Below are 18677 nucleotides of genomic sequence, written 5' to 3' on the forward strand. Positions count from 1 at the left end.
CTGCTATGCCGGTATAGCAGTACTCATGAGAGTTTCCTCTTCACGGGCCATCCCAGAAAAAATATAGGTTTTTTATGAAGAGCATTTTCAGCAGAAGAAAACTTTTATTGAGAACTTTTACTTCATCTAATATTACCTATCTCGAGCTGTACAGCATGATGCTTTTCAAATCTAATTCAATTCAAATGGCTAACAAAAAAGCCAAAAATCCTCTGCTATTTGGCTCAAGATTGATGATAACGAGGGTTAAATTTTCAGTTTTGAAAAAGTATTGGCAATGGTAAAAGTCAGCGGGCAGCTCATTAAATATTCGCTAAAAAGAGAGAGCCAAGTCATTCGGCACAAAAAAATGTGTATTAAAAAATATTAAAAAACAGTAGCAACATTCGATGGGGTGTGCCTTGGACTATTCAGTAATTGAGTAATAAGCTGTATGAGCTTTACGGCGGCAAAGACAAAGACGGCAGCGAATAAAGATCTAGCGGCTCTGCTGGCTTGGTCGTTCAAATGAAAATAAAAGCTCTAGCTCTGAAAGTATAGCACGTAGTATCACTGTCGGTAGGTAGAAGAAGACCTTCTTTGCATTTGAAAGATCAGATGGGGAAGGATTTGACTCCACTTGGTGTTTCTAACTGATGTCGATTAGCACCAAAAGGAAACGAATGGCACACTTTACTAAACTCGATCAAAATGGCGTAAGCTTTTAAAAAAATGGCGTAAGATTATTTCAATATGCCTGAATCTTAGCCGTACAAATGCAGGGCAGCCGAGTGGTAAATACTAAAATACCCAGATTCTTGCCACACAAAGGGAACTACAGGCCTACGTTGCCTATTTGCATCAAAATATCTGCGTCTCCTTTGGCACATAACTACAAATTCGCTAAAGTTTTGCAAGTCCATAGAATTCCATTCAACATATCTGAGTCATCGAACTCTTGCGCAAAAATTGATTCCCACCATTTGGTTGTGCCGCTATTAGAATTACATTTATGCGGCTGGTCTAAAGTAGCACACATCTACATCACTTCTGATTTGATTTATGCTGGCAAAAATTTATGAGATCTTCATGTAAAACTTTCATCCAAATAGTTTGCCACCTACTGTGCAGCAGCTAGCTGACGCTATTGATACAATTTATCTACTATCAACTTTTTTTGCTATTGCCTGTTAACTCTGTTCGTTACAGTTACCTAGCTTGCTTAACTATTTCTGTTAACTGTTGTAGTTGTTCGTTTGTTTGTTGCTACTTTTGGTAAACTGGCCACTGGTGAATGACTTTTATAATCGCAATACCAATCGCATAATTTGCTATTCCACTACTTCAGAATTAGTCAAAATATATAAAATAATCAATTTGAGTCTAAATTTGTAGTTATAAGGAAATTTTTCATTGTTTGTTGAATGAATTTTAGCTGCTTAACTTTTATTATGTGAATATAATAGCAAGAAATTTATTGCCCTTAGCGGACCTTACGTCGATAAGTTACTAATTTGGGTCCTATATAAATTAACTAACCCTGTTTTTGAAAACTGTGTATATGAATAGCCTGAACGATTTGAATGTCATTATTATCAAGGTGGTAAATGTTGGAGATTTTGGCTGCTAGTTTAATACTGTAAATGTTCTTCAAACTCTTTTTACCTCGAAGACATTTTTTAACAAAAACTACCTACTATAAAATGATCGAATAACGATGTCTAAGGCCAAAGCCGAGCAAGATTTACTTCAATCTATACAAACTATAACATTTACCGGTGTATAAGCTTAAATCCGCTGATTGCTCGTAGATGGCGTTAGTGAGCATATCAAGTTACCATAGAAATGCCATATTTTTTTTTGCATGGGTTCGACACCTGTTTACATACATCAATCACTGCACATCATCAGTGATTTCATACAATAACACACTTTTTTCCTTGCGTAATCATGTCTAATTTTGTGCCAAAAAAAGAGCATATGCGGGAAGCTCTACTTTTTTGCTTTAATTTGAAGAAATCGGCTGCCGAATCGCATCGAATGCTTGTGGAGGCCTATGGTGACAGTGCATTATCGGAAACAACTTGCAGAGACTGGTTTCGTCGGTTCAAAGACGGCCATTTTGACTTGAGTGACAAGAAGCGTGAAAATCGGCCCAGAAAAGTTGAGGACCATGAATTGCAGGCTCTTTTGGATGAGGACGATACCCAATCGCAAAAAATGCTTGCCGAGCAGTTAGGTGTCACTCAACCAGCCATTTCCATGCGTTTACGTGCCATGGGAAAGGTCCAAAAAGTCGGAAAATGGGTACCCCATGAATTGAACGATAGACAGATGGAGCGACGCCAAAACACATGCGAAATCTTGCTGGCTAGGCATAAAAGAAAGTCGTTCCTGCATCTTGTGGTGACTAGCGATGAAAAGTGGATATACTTTGAGAATCCTAAACGAAAAAAATCATGGGTCGATCCCGGCCAACCATCAACTTCTTCATCAATACCTAATCGCTTTGGACGCAAGACGATGCTGTGCGTTTGGTGGGATCAGCAGGGTGTCGTTTACTATGAGCTGTTGAAACCTGGTGAAACTGTTAATTCTCATCGCTACCACCAACAACTCATCAAATTGCGCCGTGCTTTGCGTGAAAAAAGGCCTCGTTATGAACAAAGACATGAGAAGCTGATTTTCCTCCACGACAACGCCCCATCGCACACGTCAAGAATGGTCCAAAACTACTTGGAGACAATCAATTGGGAGGTGCTACCTCATCCCGCTTATTCACCAGACCTGGCCCCTTCGGACTATCATCTGTTTTCATCGATGGGTCACGCGCTCGCCGAACAGCACTTCGATTCGTACGAAGACGTCCGGAAATGGCTTGACGACTGGTTCGCCTCGAAAGATGAAGAATTCTTTTGGCGTGGTATACACAAATTGCCCGAGAGATGGGAAAAATGTATAGCTAGCGAAGGCAAATACTTTGAATAAATTATTTTTTTGCTTTCTATAAAAAAAAAAAATGGGTTTTCTTTACTAAAAAACAGCGGGTTTAAGCTTATACACCTTAGAAATCCAGTATTTTTATAAAACAAAAAAGTAAGAAGGTAACTAATTTAAATCGTATTATTTTAAGCTCATAACATATACTTATGTTTGTAAAAGTAAATAATATTTATATATATTATATAAGTATGTTTGCTATACCTCCGTTATACAGCAGCACAAACCTGATGAATTTTATCAGTAGTATTAAGCGGTTAACCCAACCGGGGGTAGTCATTCTGAAGATTAAAGTCTACGGCATACTAATACCGCCTCTAATAGTTTGATCTTATTTTCGGCGCATACTACCGTAAGTGCCACTAAGGTTCAAAATCGCAACGAATTCTTCATATCGCTAACTGGTAGCGCTTGGGTCAAGAACAAAGAAATATTCCTGTCGATATATAAAGCAAGTGGTCGTCAGGTTTTGAATTCCACATATGGTATAAATAATTGGCGCGTACTCTCTTTTTGGGTGTTTGTCCGAGCTCCTCCTCGTATTTATGGCATGCGTCTTGATGCTATTCCTCAAATGGAGGGGCCTACAGTTTCAAGCCGATTCCGAACGGCAGTATTTTTATGAGGAGCTTTTTCATGGCAGAAATACACTTTGCCATTGTCTGCCTAGGCCGAATGGGTTGGTGTGTGACTACCATTCGGAATTCAGAGAGTGAGCGTCGGTTCGAATCTCGGTGAAAGATCAAAAAATTAAGAAAAAGTTTTTTCTAATAGCAGTCGCCCCTCGGCAGGCAATGGCAAACCTCCTCTGCCATGAAAAAGCTCCTCATAAAAAATATCTGCCGTTCGGAGTCGGCTTGAAACTGTAGGTCCCTCCATTTTTGAAACAACATCAAGACGCACATCACAAATAGGAGGAGGAGCTCGGTCAAACACCCAAAAAGGGTGTACGCGCCAATTATATATATATATATATTGTCTGCCGAAGGGGACCGCTATTAGAAAAATGACTACTAATTAGACTACTATACTCCCGGTTAAGTAGCATAGTAAGATGGTCAGCAAGCATTTCCTGCAGGGTTACTACTGCAGGAATTTGCTTTAGGGGCGAAGTATTCCCAGGTGCGTCAAGAGTCATCCCTTTAATAACATCGACGAGATTCAGAACCGGATACATCTAGGGAACTAGACAGTATACAGATAGACATTAAACGGCTTTCGTTGCGAATCTCTTACCATATTCCTCTTTTATCCCTCGATGGTCATGCAAGGGACCTAACCTAGCCAAATTCTACGCCATTTAAATACTCCTCTTTATATACGTAATTCATCTTTTATTAGTTTCAATGCGAATAAAAATATTGTATTTATATAATGTTAATAAACCCAACGGTTGCCCCCCTCGCACCTAACCGACATGTGGGCAATTCGCATGAAGTACGGATCAAAGATTTTGTGCCTCAAAGTAGCATAACAATCTGTTAAACTTACATACATATGTACATACCTACGGAAGCACAACCGCCCATTCATAAAAAAATCGTCTCCAAAGACAAAGTTGAATGGCCAACCGATTGCTGCTCGCATTCGTTTAAAAAAAGTTGTGTTGGGAAATTATAAATTTGCTCTTGTTGTCATAATACTGGCTTTATGTTTACATTGTTTTGTTTTGCATAATTCTTAATGTTCTGTTCGCCGTTATTATACAGAATTAATTCAACTAAATATTTTCTCACTACCGCTCACACGCACCCATACACACAGACACACAATGCATAGTTGCCTTCAGCTTTATGTAAGCGGCAAAGTGGGTGAGTAGTCAGCGCTTGCGCTGCAATACTTATTTTGCTATAGTAAATCAATTTGAATTAGTGTTCTTCAACGTTAATGTTAGATAAACTAACTCTAGAAGGAAATCACAAGTCAGCTCGCATTTATGTTGCTTTATTTTTATTTTTCTTATTTAACTCAAATTGTTGAAAGCGCCCGGCAAAGTTCATTAGACTCTCCCAAAAAAAAGATGAAAACAATGTATGTATGGTAAGAGCAGCAAAGCAACAAAAAACACAAAACCAAATTGAGCGGAAGAGAAAAATGTCAAAATATGCATGCAAAAGTGATAAAAGTAGCGCAAAAGTTTTAAACGTACGAAAAATGTAATTTTTATAATGCGGAGCTACCAACAATTTAGGTGCCTTTTATTGCTGTCAATTAAGTAACTCATGTAGCATATGTAGATGCGAAGAAACATGTAATCGTGGTGTTGAATTCAAAAGCAGGCGAAGAGTTGTAGGAATAGAGTACAAAAATAATTACTTTCGTATGTATGAGTGGTAATTCACAGTGGGCACGTCACAGTTTTAATAGTCAATTTTGTCCACTTAATAATGGGTTTTAACAAAAAAAACCTCATTATATACATATATTCACTTATGTATGTACGTATGTATGTATGTATGCATGTACATAAGGATAGGTTTCTTTGAATAGAAGAAAGAGAACGCAATTCTTCTTGTTGTACTGGCCAAAGTTACCTAAGAAATTACTATATTTCTATTTAAGAGTTGCTAACTGTGCGTTTAATTCACTCAATGCCAATCGTAGTCACTCCATTATTTTCTGGGCAGATGGCTGTAGTCATCGATATCTCGTAAAGTATAGATCAAACAACTTAAAGCTTATGCTCAAGGTGACATTTCACACTAAAAAAAATAGAAAATGTCTTCGAAAAGAAGAAAGTGTGCTTTGTTAATATACCTTCGTAGTTATATCCAAGGCTTTCGATAAGGTATGTCACGGTTTCCATCTCAACAAAATAAAAGATCTTTTACCAACTCAACATTACGACATTTTAAAATCCTATTTATCCAATTGCTTCTTTCGAAATAAATACGATGACACGTATTCTGACCTCAAAGAAATTAAAGTTGGTGCCCCGTAGGCTAGCGTTTTGGGGTCCATCTTTTACCTAATTTTCATATGCGATTTGCCTAACCAGGTTGTGTCAATTACAAATCTTCAAAAAAATTTACACAGAATGTAAGAGAGGACAGTTACTAGGCGCATAAAACTAAATAAAACAAAATCCGTTCATATTGGCTTCACGTACAATAGAATGAAATATCTTACACTAAAGGGTTTTCCAATAACAGGTGTTATCTATCGCTATCGAGAGATGATTGACGACTTTTTATAGCCGGAATTGGATTGTATTGATCTGGACAACGGTTATTTTTAACAAGACGTCGCTAAGTGCCACACAAACAACGAAACCATTGATCTTTTAAGGGAAAAATTTCCGGGCGGTGTTATCTCTCGAAGAGGCGATCACAATTGGCCACCGAGATCTTTTGATTTATCACCTTGTCACTTTTTTCTTTGGGGCCACGTGAAAGAGAAGGTCTATGTCCATAGCCCAGGTTCGATTCAAGACCTCAAAGATCGAGGGAATAAGGCAGCCACTTTGCAATTCAGTTATGGAAAATTTCGTGAAAAGGATACTGTGTATAGTGTAAGCGTGGTCGTGGTGGTCATTTGCCTGATGTTATTTTCCTCTATTAACGGCATACCTTCCTCTTTATAGTGAAATAAACATCCGATCATTTATATTAAAAAAATAGCATTTTTCTTTGAATATCAAAATAACACGTCTTATTGGAAAACCCTTTATATAAAAATGGAGTGCTAGTCCCGTATCTTAGCAGGACTAAATATCGGGGTATGACTTTCGACATCAAACTCAAATTATATAAAAGTAAAGGAAAGTTGTTCGCTAGAGTATTTATTGTTCACTTGTTATAATGCAAATGGAAAAGAAGAAACAGTTCCTTGAAATAAGCCTAAGTTATATATATATATAATTGGCCGAGCTCCTGCTCCTATTTCTGGTGTGCGTCTTGATGTTGTTCCACAAATGGAGGGACCTACAGTTTCAAGCCGACTCCAAGCGGCTGATATTTTAACGAGGAGCTTTTTCATGGCAGAATTCCACTCCGAGGTTTGCCATTGCCTGCCGAGGGGCGACCGCTATTAGAAAAATGTTTTTCTTAATTTTCGTGTTTCACCGAGATTCAAACCTACGTTCTCTCTGTGAATTCCGAATGGTACTCACGCACCAACCCATTCGGCTACGGCGGCCGCCAAAGGCTAAGTTATCCAGCGGTAAAATAAAAATTTTATGAAAAGCGAGATGAAGGTTTGAGTTGTAACGACTACTCTAGAATTCTCAATCTTGTCCCCAGCAAATATTTACTAAGTATTTTTACCGATATTATAATAATTTAAAAAAACAGAAATACTCGGTATAAAATACTGAGTTACAAAAGTTATGTGAATATCGCATAATATGGCACTCTCGTGCGCAACTCCACCTTCACTTCCACCATCGCTTCCACCAAAGCGATTATGACAGACTGAGTGGTGCTAAAAACCAATAAAATCAAAAACATTTGAATGAAATCAACAAATTATAAGGATAGTAGTTGCTTAGAGTCAATATCTCACATGATTACATACGTACAGAGATTTGCATGAAATCCACGTTCGTAACGACTCATTCAATTAGTGTGAACGTGACTGCTTTAAAATATCATCTTTTGCTTGATTTTCATGCGCTTTTGCTATTTTCTATTTTGAATTTTAGCGGATTTCAAAATTTTGACCACAATTATTACAATGGATTTTGTAAAACACTTTGAAATTTGTTCGCGCTGTGAAAGTCATTTCGCTTTTTTCATCCCAAAAAATTGTCTCCCAATCTTTGCGACAGCAATAAATTCATCAAAAGGTGTCATGACATGCGGCTAGAAAAGAAAGAAAAATGGCGAAACGATGCAGGCTTTGTCCACGTACAGACATCTATTCATAGGTACCTGCCTGGTGACAATTATTTGAAACTTTTTTGCATAATTTTTGTTTCTTTTTTTTTTTTGTACCACTGACAAATGCTAATGACCGTCGTGGCAAGTCAAGTGCGAAATCTTTCAGTGAAAGTAGTTTGAACTTAAAATGATTTATTAAAAAATTTAACTGCAATTATTTACAAAAAGTTCAATGAAATGTAAGTGATCAAGCATGCAAACATCAATTTGTATTTAATTAAAAGCGGGCATTAAGATGTGACAAGTTGGGACTTTTATAATTTTTGTGTGTTTCTTTTTAAAAATAGAACCTGAGTGTTCGGCAGGTAAAACACAATATCGTGTCTTTTCGCACAAGGCTCAACTTAAATGTGCCAGTTACGAGGGTGGTTTGAAAAGTACGTACAAAGTCGGAAAAGACACTACTGGGGAGTATCGAGGTTATGTTTAGTTAGTTGCATCTCTTGGAAGAACACACACCAAGTGTCAGCCTGATTGGTGTATTTCTTTGTGTTTGGATTGCGGTAGTAAGCACCTGTGATGGTTTAACAAGCTTTATATGTATGTAAAATTGGCGCTTACGCCCTATTTGGATATTTGTCCAAGCGTATCCTGATATTTGTGGTGTGCGTCTTGATGTCGTTCCGCAAAACGGATTTACCTACATTTCTTCGTCGCCGTCATGGCAGAAATACGCTCAAAGATTTGTCATTATCTGCCGAGAATTTGTCATTATTTATCATTTGGTGTTTCGTGTCCAAATTTTCGAATCACCTAACTTCCTTTAACTTCCACAAGCTTTAGTTGATCATAATATGGCACGCTTAGTTATATGTGTATATGTAATTGGCGCGTACACCCTTTTTGGGTGTTTGGCCGAGCTCCTCCTCCAATCTGTGGTATGTTTCTAGATGATGTGCTACAAATAGAGGACAGCCGTACAGTTTCTTGCCAACTATGACCAGCAGAGCCGGACAATGAATTGCTTAGCTTCATCGATTAAATGTACGAAGGATGATTACATCTCCTGAGGATCTTCATCTAGTTAAATCACTCATTGCACGTCTTCAAGCATTTTCACTCATCCGGGGTGCTCCTTGCCTTCTATATCGAAATCGTTCATGTATCTCGACAACGGCTTGATAAAACTCTCAGCCCAAACTTGGTACTTTCTCTCCGGCTTATTTAGATTGGATATAAATATTAAAATTATAATATTATAATATTAAATATTATTAAACGGTTCATCAAAGCTCAAAGACTAAGATAGCTGGGCCATACCATGAGAATGGGCGAAAAGTAATTGACGTTAAAACATTTGCAACGAAAGCAAGAGGCAGACCAAGATCAAGATGGATTGACGAACTGGAAGACGGCATAGGGAAACTCAAGGTCTCGAATTGGAGGGAAACAACGAAGGATCGGGTCAAATGGAGACATTTTGTGCAGCAAGTCAAAGTTCACACAGAACTGGAGCGCCAAATGATGATAATGATGATAAATATTATGGAGATCTGATAAAAAACATGCCCACTTTTAACAAATTAAGACATAACTCCGTCAGCTGTATGATTTTAAAAACTATATAAATCTCATTGTTTATCAGTTTTTTTTGTGTTTTTTTTTTTTCAAAAAATTAACTGTCAGCACAAATAGAATTTTACTAATATGTGTGCGGGTATGTAAAGTTCGGTCACAACCGCATTCAGCACTTCCATAACTGTTACATTTCACAATGACGACTCGCGCAATGGAAATCTGTACAGGTAACATGAAATTATTTTACAAAGTAATAATTATTAGGTTTGTGCCTAGTAAAAAGGTTTTATATTCTTCCAGGTTACCGCCGTAGCTAAGACAGTTTGTGCATGACTACCGTGCAGTTGTCCATGGCTTCTAGGCATGGAAGTCGTGAAGTATGAAGCTACAGAACAAGTTTGTTTTCAAATACCGATCGCCCATCGGTAGACATTGGCAAACTTCCGAGTATGTTTTTACTATAAAAAATATATTTATTAAAAACTATCTTTCATTCCGAGTTAGCAGTAAGCTGGAAGGTTATCGATTTGTAGAGCGACATCAGAGTATACTCTACCATATTTCGAAGAGCGCCTCGTTGAAATACCTACGAAGGAAGGAACTACGTGGCGTACAATTAATCACTCTGTTGCGATATATAATATATTGTAAGATTTTGTTCGCGATATGCATTTTGATTTGAACGCCCGTTTTCATAATAAGCCTGAATAACTTTAACGCGTTGCTCGATTATATATTTTTCCATGGTTCAAATTGAATTAATCGGAAATTGAAAAATGTCAAATCAAATGCGGAAAAAACTTGCCTAAACGTGGTTCACATTTAATATCGGCCTTTGAACTTTAACCACCCTTTACGTTAATCATATTTAATACTTGTGAACTAGGCAGCGGCAGTATACAAACAAGTAATGGAGCACGTAAAAGTCAAAATAAAGATTTCCATCCCTCAAAATTATTTTTTTTATTTTCTTATTTATTTGCTAGTAAAATCCATAGCTCGAAAACCCACACAACTTCGAAAAAATAAAAAGGCTCAGCCCAGCAAATGAATTCATATAAAGTACAAAATGATGTTTCGCTTGAAAAATTTTAAATCTTCGTTAGCAGATTTAGTGTTCATTTGTTTATTAGTGGAAAAGGGCACACGCCAAAGCACACAGTCAAACAATGCAAACGAAGAATATCAGAAAAAGCTAGAAAATATGTTTGCATAGCAATTGAAGACGTTGCACCAAGTGTTTGAAATGGCTAAAGTGAGTAGATTTGTATGTACTCGCCTCACTAACTAACTGACTCTCTGTCGACCTAGGCGTTTGGCACTTGACAACTGGCAACCAGCCATCGACTAGATAATTGTCAAGAACGACCTTTTTCAGCTGACAACGGTTAGTTAGTGCGAGGTGAATGAGGGCATGAAGTCGTGTGCTGAATGGCATAGTTGAGAAAATTTCATAAGAAGAAATTAAAAAGCAAAATTGCATGCCGGAAAGTATATGAAGTAACCGCAATGACATTATTTTAAATTTTAACACTTCTTTGTGAGCCTACAACTGTGCACCTTATGAGCTGTGGAAATGACTTGGCGAGATTTATATAGGAAAATATTATGCAAATATTGAAGATTAAGTTGATTTTTTACAGAAGGATATATTTTTTTTCTTTTAACGACATATGTAACTAAATATTTTATTGTAATTATTGTTTTAATATTATTTTATATTGTGTCAAAGAGCTCAGAGTTCCATCTAAACTTATAGGAACTAAAATTGCCAAAATCCATTGTGGTTTCACTACAAAAAATAAACATATAATAATAAAGACAGTGTGCTTACACACTATGTTTTTGGTGTGTTTAGCTAAATATCCACTAATCGCTTTTACAACCTTCTCCCATTTTGGCTGAAGATTTGTGCAGAACATCGCGCAAACTTAGGATTTGATGTACTATAATTATTTGGCTGTTAACCACTTTCCACTTTTGTCTAAAAAAAGTAAAATTTAGAGATATATCAACACCTTAATTCATATATTGTGTTTCAAAAATGTTAAGTTTTCCTTAACTCGATGAGTAGCTGGTTTCGATTCACCACTTTTCTGCCCGTTAGAGAATTTCGCTGTTTTGCGATTATTTAATTTTTTTGTTGTAAAAATGGTAGATCCTTAAGAACAACATATCACAAAATTCGTGATATTTTTGGTGGAAATAATCGTCCGAGTCGATGAGCCGACAATTCAAACGTTGGTGAAAAAATTTTAAGAAACTGATTCTGTTGAGTACATAAAAATAAATGGAAGACCAAAAACTAGACGTTCCGTTGAGAATATTGCAGCTGTAACGCAAAATGTTGTTTTTATTTATTGTTTCATTAATGTCTAATAAAATTCAGAACAGACATTTAAGATATAAATTCAGAACAAATACAAATTTGCAATATTTAATATTAAAGAGTGTAAAATTAGATTACTAACATAAGAAACGAAATTAACGAAATTCATAATTATAAAACTTAAATAACAAATATATACAAGGTATTATTTTTTCGGCCGCCGTAGCCGAATGGGTTGATGCGTGATTACCATTCGGAATTCACAGAGAGATCGTTGGTTCGAATCTCGGTGAAAGCAAAATTAATAAAAACATTTTTCTAATAGCGGTCGCCCCTCGGCAGGCAATGGCAAACCTCCGAGTGTATTTCTGCCATGAAAAAGCTCCTCATAAAAATATCTGCCGTTCGGAGTCGGCTTGAAACTGTAGGTCCCTCCATTTGTGGAACAACATCAAGACGCACAACACAAATAGGAGGAGGAGCTCGGCCAAGCATCTAACAGAAGTGTACGCGCCAATTATTTATTTTTTATTTTTATTATTTTGATTTCTTACATAGAAAGTAATTTTTTAATTGCATTTGAAATACTTGTTTGACCCTGGAAACCTCCAAATCCAAAAAGGTTAAGAGATAATTAAAGTCAGACAACGTTCTAACGAGACGCGCATTGGCACTATATAATGTTCTACTAAAGCCAACGCGAAAAATCTTGCGACGGCAAAAATTTCTGCTAGGAACATTAAACTGTATTCTTTCTAGAAGGACCGGGCAGTTAATTTTGCCTTGCTTTAATGATACTGCCTGAAAAGTACCTCTGTCACTTAATGGAAAGAGACTAATCAAACGACAGCGGGATTCGTATGATTGGTTCGGATCTGAGAAATTGAGTGAATGTAGTACGAAATGCATACAAATTTTTTGAACCCACTCCACTCGATTTATATGGACTACATGATAAGGTCTCCAAATAAAAGCAGAATAAACTAATTTAGACCCAACAAACGCAGAGTGTAATATCTTAAGAGTATAACTTTAATGCGTGATAAAATTAAACTTTGTATCAAAGAAACCCCCTAAATCGTGTGTTACATCAGAGGAAGCAAGATATGTATAATTAATATGATAAGAGCTATTAAGGGGGTTTTGAAGCTTAGAAAATGTGATTTTATGACATTTTTCAATATTAAGAAATATACGATTCATAAGGCACCAGGAAAATAAATTATTCAACTCGGACTGAGGGACGGCTAAATTACTAGAATTTCTTATTTCAGCATATACTTTTAGATCATTAGCATAGAGAAAGAAATTAGCAAAGGAAAAACACGATTACACACACATTAATAAACAAAACAAATAACAAAGGTTCTAAAATTCTACCCTGAAATACATCAGAGGTGACGATGAACTGTTTCGAAGAAACTCCATCGATAACTACAGTACTGCATCTCTTTATTAAATAGGATCGAATCCAATCAAGGAAAGTTGAATGAAACCCGAGACAAGCCAATTTAGTTACTAAAATCGTATGGGAGATTTTATGAAAGGCTTTAGAGAAATCCGTGTATATCGCATCAGTTTGAAAACCATTCTGAAAGTCTGCAGGGCAATCTTCAGAAAAAACGGATAAGTTAGATAACGTAGATCTTGCAACTACGAAACCCTGTTGTCTAGGACTACTTAAACGTTTAACGCTAAAAAATAACTTGTCTTTGACAACACATTCAAAAAGTTTAGATACCGCAGAAAATTTGGAAGTTTGCCTGTACTTTGCAATATCGCTTTTATTACCGCTTTTGAAAATAGGAGTGACTGAAGTCAGCTTCCAATCATCGATAGAATCGATATCTTGACGTTCTCAACAATTAGGAATTCATGACTCAACTGTTTGGCGGATTTTACCGGTAGATGTTGTCATGGTCGCCATTTATTGTTAAGAGCCATATTTTGAATGAAGGTAGTGAGACCTGGAAAGCACTAAATGTTTACATGTTTTTTAAACAATATCCAGGTGCATCTTTTGAAAGACCCTTTATTACCCTAAAAGCCAAAGTCTAAGAAATTAATGAAGAAATTTTCTTTTAATTAGAGCGTTCGTGCTGTAAACGGTTTTACTTAAGCCGATACTACTTAAGCCGATTTACAAATATAAAATCATTGGAATCCCCTACCAGCAGCATTAAAATTAAATCTGCTGAGAAGGACAAAACAATCAATTTTATCAGAAATAATATCGAGCATGGAAGAGAAACATAAATATTATATAATCTGCTTTTACTCAATATTATCAGGCTGATCAATTGACTTCGGTTCGGAGAAATTTAGGGAGCATTAGACAAGCCGAATTAACGCCTTTTAAATCAATTCAAACCGGAATACTTGTGACAAGGCCTTCATATAAACGTCGCATACTCCGTATAAAGCGTATGCTGTGATTTTGAATTATTTCACCAGCTTCGAAATCAAACAGTGCACGCACCTATTACAAAAAGAATAATAAACAGTTTCCAGCATAGTTTCGTGATCTCGTCTAAATAGAAACGCGTATAAAAATGAATTTTCGGTATTTGATGGCGCTCACGCACTCGTGTGAGAGGAACTTGATTGACTGGGCGTGTTACATATTGTACATTTCACTACTATCTCATCATAAAAAGCTACCTAATTGACCGGAGTTTCTATATTAAATATGACAATAATTATTCAGATATTCTTTAAAGAACAGCTGGCGTTCCCTAAGGGAGCATTCTAGGACCACTATTATATTATATAATATGTTTTGTTCACCTCCTGACGAAACTATTTTATTAGTTGCTACGTTCGCAGAAAATATGTGCCATATTATTGACATCAGACAAAAGCTTAACTATCGCTCCCGAAAAACTGCAGTGATACACAAACGCAGTTAAGGAATGGTTTGATAACTAGAACCCAAAAATAAATGATAGCAAAACGGTACAGGTCATATTCACTGCCAAAACAAAATTGACTGCAGTTCCAATTAAAATAAATGGCAAAGTACTTACAATAGAGGAAACCGGTAGATACCTGGGAATTCACTTGGACTCGAAACTAAATTGTAATTACCACATCAAGCAAAAGGACAAACAAATAAAAGAAAAACTTGGACAACTTCAATCGAAGATTCTTCGAATGTTGACCATGTCTGATATATACACGAGAAATGTTGACATCCATAGGACTTTTAATATAGCAACAGTAGACGAAGAAATCAAAAAGAGAACAACAAGGACTTTGGCAAAATACACAAACACAATAATGAAGAAATCAGCAAACTTCTAAAAAGTGAAAGAAGAACTAAAAGAGCTAGTGAATGTCATAAAAGTAAATATGTAAAAATAGTTAAACTGTTACGAAACCTGATCATTGTATTGTATAAGTATATTATTTAAATAGTTTTCGTTTATTTTAGTTTGTATCCCTTTTGACACTGGCCATCAGCGATGTACATAAATTCCTTGTCAAATTGTTAAGTAGCACACTTAATATCAACTGATAGATGCATAAAATAAATGAAGCGTATATATGTATAATTGGTACATACAATCTTTTTGGGTATTTAGACGAGCACCTCCTCCTATTTGTAATGTAGTACTTAACGTTTTCCAGGAATGGAAAGGCCTGCTGTTTCTTGTCGCCTCCGAGCGGCAGATGATTTTTTATAAGGATCTTTTTTATAACAGAAATACACTGAGAGGTTTGCCGTTGTCTATTTTACTGTTAGATGAGTGTAGAAATATTCGCAGTTATCTGCCACAGTTGCAATACACGTAAGTTAGCTCTTATATTCTCAACCCTCAAAGCACTGCTAATATGCGCTTTTTGGCAAGGTTTTGAGCTCTTCCAGTGATGTGGTCCTTATATTCTCAATCATAACAATGCTGCACACTTGCTTGGTTCCTTTAAGTTTTGAGAGCAACAAAGAAATTTAGAATTTGGAACTCTAGGAATTGATGATAATGAAGTCCGAGAAACATAAAGAAACAGTACAGACTCAAAATTTTCAATATTTTTTTTTATAGAATAAAAATTGCTAAGCGCACCAAAATACATTCGCCCTTTATATTTATAACATAAAATCAAGAATTCAATATGGCTGTTATTGTCAACAAATATTGGCGGCCTGTGCACCAACTTAAAAAACTTGAAAATAACTATTTTTGAAACAACTTCATATGGATCTTAAATCTGCTAAAGCAAAATATTTGCTTCCGTCAAAGGGGCGAGTGCTATCATTTGTTTGTTTAACGATATGTGGTACGAGAAAAGAAATTAAAAAAGAGTTTTTATTGTAAACTTTTATCAGCCACTGCGTGCATGTATGTGTGCAAGAATAAGTTATTTGGACATTACGTATTCGATTAATCAGCAGCTGTCAGCCAGTTCGCCGCTCGTAAAATAAATCACAGCATCAATTCTAATGAATTGCAAACGGATGCGTTGAATGACACATTTGTGGCATGGCATGGTGTAATTTTACTTACAATATCTCATCGCATACATACAAACTCGAATTCTTCTGGCAAGTGCGTTTAGCGTTAGCCGTTGTGCACAGCAAACATAGGCAGAAGAGTCATTAACTTGCCAAACACATACACGCATACGCAAGAAAACGCAACTTAATGCGAATTCAAAGAAAATGAAATCGCACCACAGTTGCCACAACATCTTAAAGCATGTGCGTCGCAGTAATTACGCGCATACATATACATGCACATATTCATGAGGCTATGTTGGTGCCACATTTCACTTATTTTTCCGAGCTGCAGCTGCAGTCTGGTGCAATTTTTCTTAAATTTTTTCTTTTTTTCTTTATTGTTTTGGAATTTGCCGCATTTTTCCGATACGAATTTTCTCTTTCATTTCCTGCATAGTTAGTTTTGTTTGTAGCGCTCACAAAATGAAAAGAAATATTCTGTTTGCATATTTGCGACTACTTGTTGCTGGTAGCGTATGTTGTTGTTCTTGTGTTTTTGTTGCACACATGTTGTTGTTTTTGAATGCCGGTTGCATCGCACATCAAAATACAATTACAGCCCGCATTTTAGCGGTAACTGTGCCACATTCACATTCTTATATATATAAGAGTAGGCATATGTATATATGTAAGTAGATATTCAATTGAGTAATTTTGTAGCAGACCACAATCGGCGTCAGCGAGTAGCAAACGCGAAGTTGCAATAATGTTTTGCGCCACTGACAAACAATTAAGTTGGGTGAAATCTTGTATCAGTGTCTAGTGGCAGGCAGGCAACATTAAAATGGTCTAATGCAGAAGCAGGCCATTGCAGCGAGCAACAGCCTGCTGTTTAGATAAGAATTTCAAAAAAAAAAACTTAAATTTTAATAATAATCGTTTTTTGTTTAATCTTTAACAACCCTCACGAGCTAGTGGCCCTGCAGAAGACTCTCCATATGAACCTAAGGTCTGAACTTAAATATAAGTAGAGCAGAATAGCATTACAATCACTCACCCACCCATAATTTTTGCCTCTACTTTCGCCTTCCAAACTATCGCCAGAACTATAAAAAAGATCTTCTAAACAAATCCACAAGGTGACAGAAAAAGAGGCCGGTAGAGAAAAGGATATAGAGATGACATCGAATGCGACTTTGGACCTATGCGGCTGATGGCCGAGTGACGTGGAAGCGACTTGTAACGGAAGCAATGGTTCACCCCGAAATATGGTGCTATGATGATGATGAACTCTAAATTGCAAATATCTTGAATAATTACCCCCCGCCCCCTCAAAGAAAACGTAACATATTTAAAGAAATCAGCGAGGTTTTCTATATATGAATTGGTCAATAACATCCGGTACGCTTATTTCCTCTAAACCAGCATTATTTATACACACCAAAAATTTGCCAGCAAAATATTAACAATTTACTTATTTTTTTTATTTGAAAAAAAAAAGTTGCATACCTCTCCGTTCTGTATACATAGCATTTCAAGAAATAGCCACAGAAATAATTTTTAAATATGTAATTTTTCCGTCGCCAGCAACACCATGGCGCATTGCGAGAGTGCAGCAGTACAATAGATTGGCACAACATGAGTATGTCAAAGAGTACGTGAAAAGAGCAACAACTTACCCACCACTTCGACAGTCGCCTAATTATACTGATGTGTTTTAATTCGTCTTTTTGCTAATCTGTCTCACATATGCTGCTGCTGCTGCTGCTGCTGCTACTTTTGATGCTGGTTCTGTTTTTGTTTCTTTTAAGTATTTTGTTTTTGACGAACACTTTCCATTTTGATGGATCACGCGGTGACCAAACAAAGCTATTAAGCGGGCTCACAGTGATTGGGCTGGCTGATCTATTTGGGCAACGCGTCTACAGTAGCAAACAGGCCGGAGCACAGCGGACGCCACATGACGTTAATGTGCATGGCAGCAGTGCAACATATGGTGTGGCAGCAATTCCAAATGCCACGCCACTTTGTGGAGCGAAGCGGTGCTTTAAATGGAAATAACAGCAGTGGTGGCAGTGGCAGTCATTGGAAGTCGGTAGCAGCGGCAATAGTGAAAACTCTCACCTTTCATAGCGCGCTAATGATCACTTATACGCCACGCTTAAATGCCACGCGCGCCCAAGCCACTAAAGCGTTGATCGACATTGGAATTAGTCTAAACGGTACACATACGAATACACTAGCGTGCATAAATGTGCAGTTGAGTGTGTGAAAGCCTACGAATTGACGTATTAGTCTTGATCTGGCGGTAATTACAGTGACTGGCTGCTTACTGTTTATCAGTTGTATTGTATTGTTTTTTTTTTTTTGCTATTGTATTTATTTGTAATTTTCTTCTATGCATCTATGGGATATGGAATAATAAATTTTTTTTTTTTTTTTAATAATGGATAAACTGAAAAGTAAAATTACTTTCGTTACTTTTTTTAGCACAAAGCGATTTCGCCCTTTTACTTGCCATTTATAATCGATC

This window comes from Anastrepha obliqua, chromosome 1 (assembly GCF_027943255.1).
Source record: "Anastrepha obliqua isolate idAnaObli1 chromosome 1, idAnaObli1_1.0, whole genome shotgun sequence".
In the NCBI taxonomy this organism is placed as follows: domain Eukaryota; kingdom Metazoa; phylum Arthropoda; class Insecta; order Diptera; family Tephritidae; genus Anastrepha; species Anastrepha obliqua.